This window comes from Mastomys coucha, unplaced genomic scaffold (genome assembly GCF_008632895.1).
Source record: "Mastomys coucha isolate ucsf_1 unplaced genomic scaffold, UCSF_Mcou_1 pScaffold15, whole genome shotgun sequence".
Taxonomy (NCBI): domain Eukaryota; kingdom Metazoa; phylum Chordata; class Mammalia; order Rodentia; family Muridae; genus Mastomys; species Mastomys coucha.
In genome coordinates, this window is record NW_022196897.1 from 50,543,612 (window position 1) to 50,554,866 (window position 11,255).

General features: G+C 37.4%; 1 non-coding gene across 1 annotated transcript; it reads left to right on the forward strand.

The window, feature by feature from the left end:
• Positions 1-8,006: 8,006 nt before the first annotated feature.
• On the forward strand, positions 8,007-8,125 carry LOC116092594. The gene has a single exon (XR_004119351.1). It is a non-coding gene; the product is annotated as a 5S ribosomal RNA (ribosomal RNA).
• Positions 8,126-11,255: the final 3,130 nt, after the last annotated feature.

Sequence of the window (11,255 nt, forward strand, 5' to 3'; positions counted from 1 at the left end):
AAAAAAAAAAAAAAGGACAGAATACTCAAGATACATAATTCAAAAAGGTCAACAATCTGTAGTGCCCAAGTGAGGATGCCTCAGTCCCACTTGGGAGGGAGAAGAAAACAACCACAAGTGGGAGGGAGGCAGGGACCTGGGAAGGAAAGTGGACAGGGAGCAGAGTTGGGGGAAGATGGGAACCTGATCTGGTATTAGGTAATGGAAAAGGACTGAAGCCCTGAGGGCCAGCAGAAAGAATGGAAACAGTCAAACTTGGGAGACAGGAGATTGGGGGAGGCCCTCCCGAATGCACCAGAGACCTGGGAGGTGAGAGACTCTAGGGACTCAAAGGGAGGAACCTTAGATGAAATGTTGGGCAGTAGAGAGAGAGAACTTATAAAGCCCACCTCCAGCAGGAAGACTGGGCATCAAATGAGGGGCAGGGCGTACTGGCTGGTTTTGTGTGTCAACTTGACACAGGCTGGAGTTATCAGAGAGAAGGGAACTTCAGTTGGGGAAGTGCCTCCATGAAACCCAGATGTGGGGCATTTTCTCAATTAGTGATCAAGGAGGTAGGGCCCCTTGAGGGTGGTGCCATCCCTGGGCTGGAAGTCTTGGGTTCTGTAAGAGAGCAGGCTGAGCAAGCTAGGTGAAGCAAGCCAGTAAGGAACATCTCTCCATGGCCTCTGTGTCAGCTCCTGCTTCATGACCTGCTTGAATTCCAGTCCTGACTTCCTCTGGTGATCAACAGCAATGTGGAAGTAAGCTGAATAAACCCTTTCCTCCCCACCTTGCTTCTTGGTCATGATGTTTGTGCAGGAATAGAAATCCTGACTAAGACGGGGTTGGGGGTGGATCCCACAGTCACAACTCTGACCCATAATTGTTCCTGTCTGAAAGAATTTCAGGGATGAAAATGAAGAGGGGCCTAAGGAAAAGAAGGTCCAGCGACACGCCCAACATGGGATCCAGTTCAAGGGGAGGTTCCACTTTTACTGACACTATAACTGAGGTTATGGAGCTCTCACAAAAAGGGACCTAGCATAACCACATTCTGGAAGACCCAACAAGCAGCTGAAAGAGTGAAATGCAGATAGTTGCACCAAACCAATGGACAAAAGCAGCTGATCTCTGTTGTTGAATTAGGAAAGGTTGAAAGAAGCTGAGAAGGGTGATCCTGTAGGAGGAAGAGCGGTCTCAATTAATCTATACTCTTGAGATCTCTCAGACACTGGACTACTAAACAGACAGCATATACCAGCTGATATAAGGCCCTCAACACACATACAGAAGAGGACTGCCAGGTCTGTGTTCATTCAGAGATGATGCACCTAACCCTCAAGAGACTGGAGACCCCAGGAAGTTTAGAGGTCAGGTGGGGAGGGGCATGGGGGTGTGTGGGGACATCCAAGTGGAGACAGGGGCATGGGGTGGAAGTATGAGAGGTGGAACAGTTGGAGGGTGGACAGGAGATGGGGAATAAAATATGGAGTGTAAAAATAAGTAAATAAATAATTTTAAAAAATAAAAATAAAGAGGTCAAGATGATTGGCTTATGGCATCTCTCATTGAACTTCTCAGACATAAGGACCTGATCTAAGGTTACTGCATGAAAAGTAAGTTCCAAGACCAACTCCATACAGCCCACTCCATAAGACATATTGCACTGGTGTGTAACTCCATGTGGAATAGTCACTGGTGCCTTGCTCCTGTCACTTATTTTTGTTTTTGTCAATAGAATGTGTGAGTTAATAACTTCTTGACACTCTCCAGAAAACCTCTGCTTGATTCCTGCAAATCTTGCCTTGGCCCTTCCAATTAGATCAATTCCCAAGTTGGTTGTAACATGTAAACTCTATTTTCTACACTCTACATAAATAACAATAATGTGGTATATCATTTATTGCTCATCAGGAAATGCATGCAAACTTATTTATATATTTGTTTTAGTCTCAAAATGAGTCATTAGGTGGATCAGGCCATTATGTCTTTTTTACAATAGGAAGTTTTGAGGTTTGAAGGGTAATTTTAATTTTTCTGGGTTTCCCTAGCTCATCCAAAGTAGACCTGGTTTATTTGTATTCAAACCCTTGATCTTTCTTTATTGACTGAACCAGAGTAACGTCCTTTAGGTTCACATTCCAATAATGCATCCTGTTCTTTAGAATCCTTTTTACAAACAGTGCTGCTGGGCCATGAGTTGCCTATCAAGCTCACCTGCCTGTCATAATGCTGAAATAAGTCACATAATTCATATGACATACTGAAGCATACAGCCTCATTTGTGTTGCTAAGTCTGAAGTTAAGATCCCATGATTTTTGGACACTTGGTAGGTTGAAGCTAAAACAAAAATAGTTTCTGAAAGTAGCTATCAATTTTAGGCTCCAAAATGTTTCTACCTGACTAGAAATATAGATTCCAGAATACATTAATTCTGAGAAAACCAAACAAATGATCCTTGAGAGATGCAAAAATTTGTTTCATGATTTTGTAGGAATTTTCATAAAATGTAATCTATCATTTATGTGCCCATTCCTCCTACTTTCTCCTATTATAATACCCCAACTACTACCAACTTTTGTCCATTTTTTAATGTACTATATAGAAGCTAATTTGTGTTGCTCATATATTCACAGTTTTGCAGACATTCATAGGAGCATGGTTGACTTAACAGATATCATTACCTTATGAACACTGACTTCCCCAGAAGACAACAGCTGCTAGTGTCTTCTCAGATAGGGGTATGAGCTTATGTCAAAAGGTTTGTTCTTGCACAGGTCTTGTGTGGGCAACAAAAAAAAAATGTGAATTCATAAATTCAGTGGTCCTGTCATACCCCAAAGCCACTGATTTGCTTCGTTCCTTCCACTTGCTGCCTCTTGCAATCTTCCAACCTTCTCTTCTACAGGGGTCTCTGAGCCTTGAGCGGGTATGTGTAATATAGATGTTACCTTTGTAGAAGATGACTCCAGCCATGTGTCATTTTCATTTTGACCAGTTGTGTCTTTGTACATTAATCACAGTACCATTCAAAACAAAACAAAATAAAAAACAAAACAAAAACAAACAAAACACATCTCAGATGTCTGAGAACTTCATTAATGTATGAGTTTGAAATATGAATTTGGAGAAAAGTTTTGTTGCTTGTCCAGTTTTGCAGGAATAGGAATAGCAGGTTCAGGCTCAGGTTGATAATCTCTGTCTTCATGGAGACTCTTGGCCAGGTATACAGTACCAACCCTCTGAAGGTGGTTTGTTTTCCTTATAACATCCAGGCCACAGTTTCTCCCATGAACATGTACTGTCATACCAGCCATTATTATAGCTTACAGAGTTCACAGGTATATCAGATAATTGATGACTTTTCTCCCTAGCAGCATGCATAGTGCCTTCTAAACAACAAAAGTAAAGTTTCAGGGTGGAAACTTCCTAGGAGATGACACAACTCCTATTGAGCAGATTTGTGAAATGTAAAACAGGAGCAGCGAAAGAAGATTAAGAGCACTGAGTAATCTTCCAAAGGACTCTTGTTCAATTCCGAAAGCCCACATGGGGTCTCACAGCCCTGTATAACTTCAGTCCCAAGAGAACAATCACTCTCTTCTGGCCTCCATGAGAACGGCATGCGCGTGCGCGCGCGCACACACACACACACACACACACACACACACACACAGAACCTCATCCACAATAAATAAAAGAAAATCTCAAAACCAGTGAAAGAATAAAGACCGGGCCAGGTAGTCGTGGCGCATGCCTTTAATCCCAGCACTAGGGAGGCAGAGGCAGAGGCAGGTGGATTTCTGAGTTCAAGGCCAGCCTGGTCTACAGAGTGAGTTCCAGAATAGCCAGGGATACACAGAGAAACCCTGTCTCAGAAAACCAAAAAATAAAAAATAAATAAGTAAATAAATAAATAAATAAATAATAGTAATAATAAGAAAGGCCAGTATGGGATGCTTTGTCCTCCTGAGGCAATAATAAGATACAGGAAAGAAACAGAACTTAGTCTAAGTCCCGGAAATGCATCCAGAGAGAATATGAAAGAAACAAGCTTTCCTGCTCAATACCTCTGTGTTGGTGGCCATTAGGGATGGCCTCATCTCCCATCAAATGCCTCATGGGACAGCAATGACTTGGTGAAATTCTCCTTAATACAAGTCTTTGTCTTCAGCTTAAATTCTAAAACCCATAAGCAATAATACACCCTCTTTCTTACTCTTAGCTTATAAGTTTCACTCTTGTGTTACCATGTATAATAGAAATGGTTTTAAAGTCTTATGGAATCATTAGGGTGAACAGGCTTTGAACAGTTTCCTAGATGGTGAGCTACAGAAATGAAGTAGAAAGGGGTAGACTACCCAATGTACTATTCTGTTCCTGTCGTTTGTATGTATATAGGTTCAGAGATGAGCATTCTGCACTGGATAATCGATTAGAGGGTACATCCTTGGCTGGTGTCCTCTCTCTCTCTCTCTCTCTCTCTCTCTCTCTCTCTCTCTCTCTCTCTCTCTCTCTCTCTCTCTCTCTCAGAGCCATTGTTGCCTGTAGTTCTTTGTCCAGGGGTGTGACCTTTCCCCCTTCCAAATTGGTGTGTTTATCAGTATTATCATTGTTAATATCTGTTTTCTGCAGCCTTTTCTAGAAGCTACTGTTTCATAGCCAGTTTTGTGGTATTCTGCCTCTCAGTCTTTCTATCCCTCCTTCAGCACTGTTACTTGAACCATAGATGCAGGAGACATGATGTCAATGTATCCACAGTGGTTGGGCTCACCATGATTCTTTGATCTCTGCATAGTACCCAGCTGTATTTTTTCTGTGAAGATCTCCATTTCCTATAAAGAATCTTCTTTGATAAGGGGTGGTAGCTACACTTATCTATGGATGCAAGATTTAAAATGTAGGAAGAAATTATGCTGGCCTAGCAATGTGGTGGCAATAGATTTTTTTTTCTAAGATCTGTGATCTAAACGGCTTGGAGAAGTTGGCTAGATCTCTAGTAGTGGGAGCTTTATCCCACCTCTTGAGTGGGCCTCAAATCCTCTTAAACAACTGCTAGTTGCTACCAACATGTGAATGCCACTCACTGCTTTTATGCATAACTTACCATACTACTAATTGCTATGGTTCACTGGTGTCACAGCTAGATAAAACTAGGCACTAGAAAATACTGTGCAGGTTGCCAAAGGAGAAAAGAACTAATAGTTCCAAAACAATGATTAATACTTAAAATGTTTATAATACTTTCATAGTAATTTTATTTACATCTATATATTACTTCATTGATGTCAAACTATGATTCTATGAGTTTAAAAACATAAGCACAGCAATCCAACACATTTCTTGCCATTTAGAGTCTGCAGAATACATGTGTTGGTAAGAATATTATTGTCATAGGCATCAGTCATTTTATTGTGGCATCCTTGGGCTTCTATGTAAACTGAAATGTATTTTCAGTACCAGTACATCATATTTATTTTAGTGAATTTAGTCTATCATCCACAAATCAGGGATATTAAATGGCAATCCATTAAGATAGATAATTTTATATTAATGAAGTTCTCTGACACTGATGTTTTATGTTGCTAGCAGTCCATTTTTAAATTCTTATATAGAGGTTAAGAAATGATAACAGCCTTCCTATCTTCTCCCTGGGTACTATACAATTTTACATTCCAAGAGAAAATCACAAGTAGTCCTTTCTCTTCAATTACTTGCCACCTTTTAATAATGTCAATATTTTTATTTTAGACTTCTACCCAAGGTCTTAGTTACCTCTCTTTGTGATACTTTTTTTTTTAACTTATAAATAAACTTGTTTTCATGTGCTTATTTGCCATAATTCTTGGGTACCATATCTATTTATGGGTTATTTGTACATCTTTTAATTGGCTTTTTCTTTATAGTAATTAGTTTAAAAGTTATATATATATACATGTGTGTATATATATATATATATAAATGTATATATGTATATATATAAATGTATATATATACACACACATATATATACATTTATATATTATATCCCATTTTTATATTATGGCTTATCATTTTATACTTAGTATGTGGAATTTTAAAGAGTAATAGTGTATAAGTTAGATGATACACAACAAATTATTTTATTTTATTTTTATAACTTTGGACATTTATCTGAGAGAAATGAAAATGTGTTCCCATAAAACATATATGCAAAATTTTGAAAACCTATTTGCATTTATTTACTTGCTTTTATTGAAAATAATAAATTTAAAAATTGAATATAGATTTTTTTAGGACATGAATGCCCAAAAAAAAAAATCTTTGGTAGTTTAAATGGAAATGGCTCCCATAGACCCATAGAAAGTGGTAGTATTGGAGGAGTGGCCTTGTTGGAATAAGTGTGACAATGTTGAAGGAAGTGTGTCACTCGTTTCAGCAGCTCAAGCCAGGTTCAGGGGCTTTATCCTCCTGCTGCCTGAACTTCTAGATGTAGACCTCACAGTATCTCTCAGCACCATGCCTGCCTTTGTGCTGTCATGCTTCCTGCCATGATAATAATGGGTTAAGTCTCTGAACTGTAAGCCAGACTGAATTACATGCTTTCCTTTATAAGAGTCCCATGCTCATGGTGTAGCTTCAAATCAGTAGAACACTAGCTAAGACACAAGCTCATCTGGTGTTCTAATGTCTCTTATTATATTTTTAATCACTTTATTCTGTCTTAGAGATAAATATACTGGTGTTAATTGCACAAAACTGAGTGTAAGCCAAAGATATTTGACAAAAATCAAATAGCATTAATAAAAGGTTTATGTGAATAATGCAAAGTTTCTAATTATGTAGAAACATACATATAGATTTACATAGTATCCTTGAAACACACTAATTACACTTACTAATAACCAAACAATAATTATTAAAATATATGGATAATATTATGGATACAAAATATTTTATCTAGTTTATTGGTCCATCCTTATATGGCACAATTGTCCTCTATACAGAGTTGTGATTAGAGAAAGTGTTATAAACCAAACTGTACTGGCTAGTTTTGTGTGTCAACTTGACACAGGCTGGAGTTATCACAGAAGGGAGCTTCAGTTGGGGAAGTGCCTCCACGAGATCCAGCTGTGGGGCATTTTCTCAATTGCCCCTTGTGGGTGGTGCCATCCCTGGGCTGGAGGTCTTGGGCTCTATAAGAGAGCAGGCTGAGCAAGCCAGGAGAAGCAAACCAGTAAAGAACATCCCTCCATGGCCTCTGCATCAGCTCCTGCTTCCTGACCTGCTTGAGTTCCAGTCCTGACTTCCTTTGATGATGAACAGCAATGTGGAAGTAAGCCGAATAAACCCTTTCCTCCCCAACTTGTTTCTTGGTCATGATGTTGTGCAAGAATAGAAACCCTGACTAAGACACAAACTTTAGTGAAGATACTTGGAAATACAGAGTGCCATTTTTGTCTGGTAGAAATTTTAGAAAGAATATTTCAGTCTGAGAACAAAAAACATGTAAAAGGTATAGACAGCAAAAGTAGGACATACTTAAAAACCTAAAAACCACTAGGTTTCATGCAGCATACATGAAGGTTGGACAGGCTTGAAGAAAAAGCTGATTAAAAAATCAACACTAATAACAGTATTACTTATTTAAGACTTTTGCTTATAAACAACTGAAATATACAATTACATACCTGACATGATTATTCTACAACAGTTACATGCATCAGACTATCACAATGTGGTCCATGAATAAGAACATTTATTATTTGTCATTTATAAATTAAACAAAAATCTGTATAGAATCAATTTTTGTCCTTAAACAAAGAAATTTAAAAAAAAATGTTTTGAACAGAGTGAGTCTAAAGTAAAAGTTTGAATTATTAGATAATCTTTGAGAATTATCCATGAGAATGCCTTAAAAAAAAACAGTGAGAATTGGGGTGACTATATATAAGCCTACATGAGAAATATTGAAACTATTAAAGTGATAGTTTCAGATAAGTGTTGTGGCAGTCTTCCAGAGATGTTTAATAAGATTAATGACGTCTACGGCCATACCACCCTGAAAGTGCCCAATCTCGTCTGATCTCGGAAGCTAAGCAGGGTTGGGCCTGGTTAGTAGTTGGATGGGAGACCTCCTGGGAATTCCGGGTGCTGTAGGCTAAAAAAAACAAAAAAACAAGAAACAAAAAAAAAAATTAATGACATTGTACACAGCTAACAAAGAGAAAATGGATTCAAGAAAGATGCTTTGTTATTCTGAGCTGAGCTAGCAATGGTCCCTGTTTCCAGCACTGTTTCCAGAATGCAGGGATGAGACAATGCTGCTCAAAAGAGGAAGGTTTGGCTAGATGGTCTATTTAAGATATGTCCAGAACCATAAGCCATGTGGAGATCTTCTTACAAAAATAAACGCTATTCCAGATCTTTTCATACTAAGCAATTTTCTCCAACATGAGATTTTTGTGACACACGTAGTCTCTGAGGCCAACAGAATGCCAACCTATGATAAGGTGAGCTATGGTGAAGAGAAAGATGAGAGAGAAAATAAAACAAGATAAAAGGAGAAAATACAACAAGCAGGAAAGAAAACAGAGACGTCTGGGGAAAAAATAGAGGTGTTGATCAATAATGCTTTGTCAGTAGCAATTGCTAGTGTTGGGTGTCCATCCTTTCCCTGTGAAAGAAATAGTATAAAGATTTAATAACCTGTTTTTAAGATAACTGGCCACATATAGATATCAAAGAGCTAGTGTGAACAAGGGAGATGTAAGCTGTTCCTCACACAGTGTCTTGATATTATTTCAGCAACAATTTACCTTCTAGAGACCAACATGCTTAGGGCATCTGTAACAATAGGAAGAATCTCATGAGAAATGGAGAAGACTTTAGCAAAGTGGCAGAAGTGCAGGATACAATAGTAGCAATTTGAGACTCTCAAATATATATATATATTTTCAACTAGAGGAATTTAGCTTTGGGCTCACATTGTTTTGTTCTGTCTTCTGCATTATACTTGGTTTTTCTGAGCTTAATAGTTTTTAGTGTTTTCCTGCCAGGGAGCTGGTAACTTTCATGACCTTTCTAAGTCATTATCAACTTGAGTTCTGGACGTGTTCTAGTCTGTTTGATATCTGTTAATGTTTACCAAGTCTTTTTTTCTGTTATATCCAATTCAATATCAATACTGTGTTTTTATCAGTTGGTAATTGTTACAAATTCACATTGATATTTTTATGAAATTGTTTCAAAGTATTTTCAAGTATACCTTAAAGAAAAAATAGGTAAACACACACAAATATTTTCCTTTAAAGAAATCATACACTGGCCTATACAGCACCAGTCTAAAAATATAATAGGAAAAATTAACCAGTTAACAGTAGAAAATGATCATTTATCAGTAGTGTCATATTTTAACATATTTTCCCTAGTTGCAATTTTGTTACATCAAATAATTTTTCTGGTGCCAAATTATGACAAAAATTATGATAATGTTTAATTATATGTAATATATATATGTGTGTGTGTGTGTGTGTGTGTGTGGAATCTGTAATCCAATGTAATTATGACTACTGAGACATTCTAGCAAAGCCATAAATAATTATTTTCATTTTTCACTCAGATATCCAATGTGTTTTAATTCTTCACAATAATGAACTCATTAATCCTCACATATTCTCAGTGGTACTGGTAAATAATCTGATTAATTTTTATTTTGCTTTTTATTTTTTGAAGATGTTTCAAAGTGGCTTTCATACTATACAGTAGGAGACAGAAAATTTTGCTTCCTCAGTTCTTACCAAAACCATTTTCCTACCAAGACTCTGAGCAAAGCTGATGGGCAGGCTTGTTGCTTGAGCAGGCTGCATCTCCTCTGCCTTCATCCCTGTCAGCAAAATTGCTTTCATAACATGTTTATTGGGCTTCTCTCTAGGTCACCCCATTACCAAAAATTTCTCCTTTGACATTCTTCCCAATTGAACATTTTTCCTACTATTATCCCAAATTGAATGTTTCCTTCAAAGATGTGTATCTTATTGTGTAATATTAAATTTTATTCCCTATTAGCTAATTTTACTTTAAAATTAAATTGTTTGTTCTGCCCAGAGTTCACTAAATTGAATAATTCCACTTTTGTTCTCTTTCTGGCTTTTTTCTTGTGAAAATCATTCTGGTCATATTGAAGGAGGAATCAGACGCTCCTACTGATCCTTGAGAGAGGTGCCAGAGAAGCTGTGCATGTCTACTGGAGATTTTAAAATTATGATATTTTAATTACTGTTTTGTATGCAAAGCCCACTCCATGTAAACTGTTTAAAGTTAGCCTCAAGAGAAGAATAACAAATGAATTTAACTGCAATTCAAAGCCAAACACATCTTTGATTTTTTTTTCTGTGTAATAGTAAAGGTCAGATATTCCATAGTTATCAAATTACTAATTATGCCTAATAATCTTATTTAAAATATACTGAAAATAGAAAAGAAGTGGAAATACAGATGAGAATGACATGCACATGTATACATAAGAATTCAGTCGGGTATAGAAAATGAAGTCCTAAGAAGCTATGGTGGAGTGAGTGGGAAGAAGAGTCATTGTAGCATTTTCCTCCTACTTTGAGACAAGAGGAATTGAGGTATTCACCAAATGAGATAATCTAGCTGCTTGTTTTCATAGGGAAGTATATAAATGTTAAACTCATTCTGTAAAAGCAAAAATGAAAATATCGTATGGATTTTGTTCCTTGTGATATTATAACAACTTGACGTCTCAGAAGACATACTGGAATGAGTTAGTGGTGGATGGTCAAGTAGCAGACTATCTCACCAGTCAGGCTTCCCTGGGATTGCTTCTGGTAGTTAATCAATGGATATTGTGTTCATCTGTATACACGTGATTGCACTTCGATACCTAACAACAGTTTGCTTGTATATAATGTAATATGCTGCAAAAGTGAATTTTAGGTGTCGTCAAACCATCTACGGTGCCTTATTTGCCTGCTCAAGTATTGGTATAGATTTTACTGTACAGTTGTTTCAAAGGTGTGAATTATGTTAATTGATACTTAGTGTAGTTCACTTCTCTCCATAGTGTGGATAGACCTCATTGAATTAGCTTTCAGCATTTAGAATAAAATCTGATGTCTCTCAGGAAAGACGGCTATTTTTTTTTTCTCAAGATTACAACATAGAGACTCACTCTGCCTCTCCAGCCCGATGCCCTGGGGAACTGGGAACTCAAGACTGCAATATTAGCTCTGAATTGAGTCTCCAGCCATATGGATTACAGACCTAA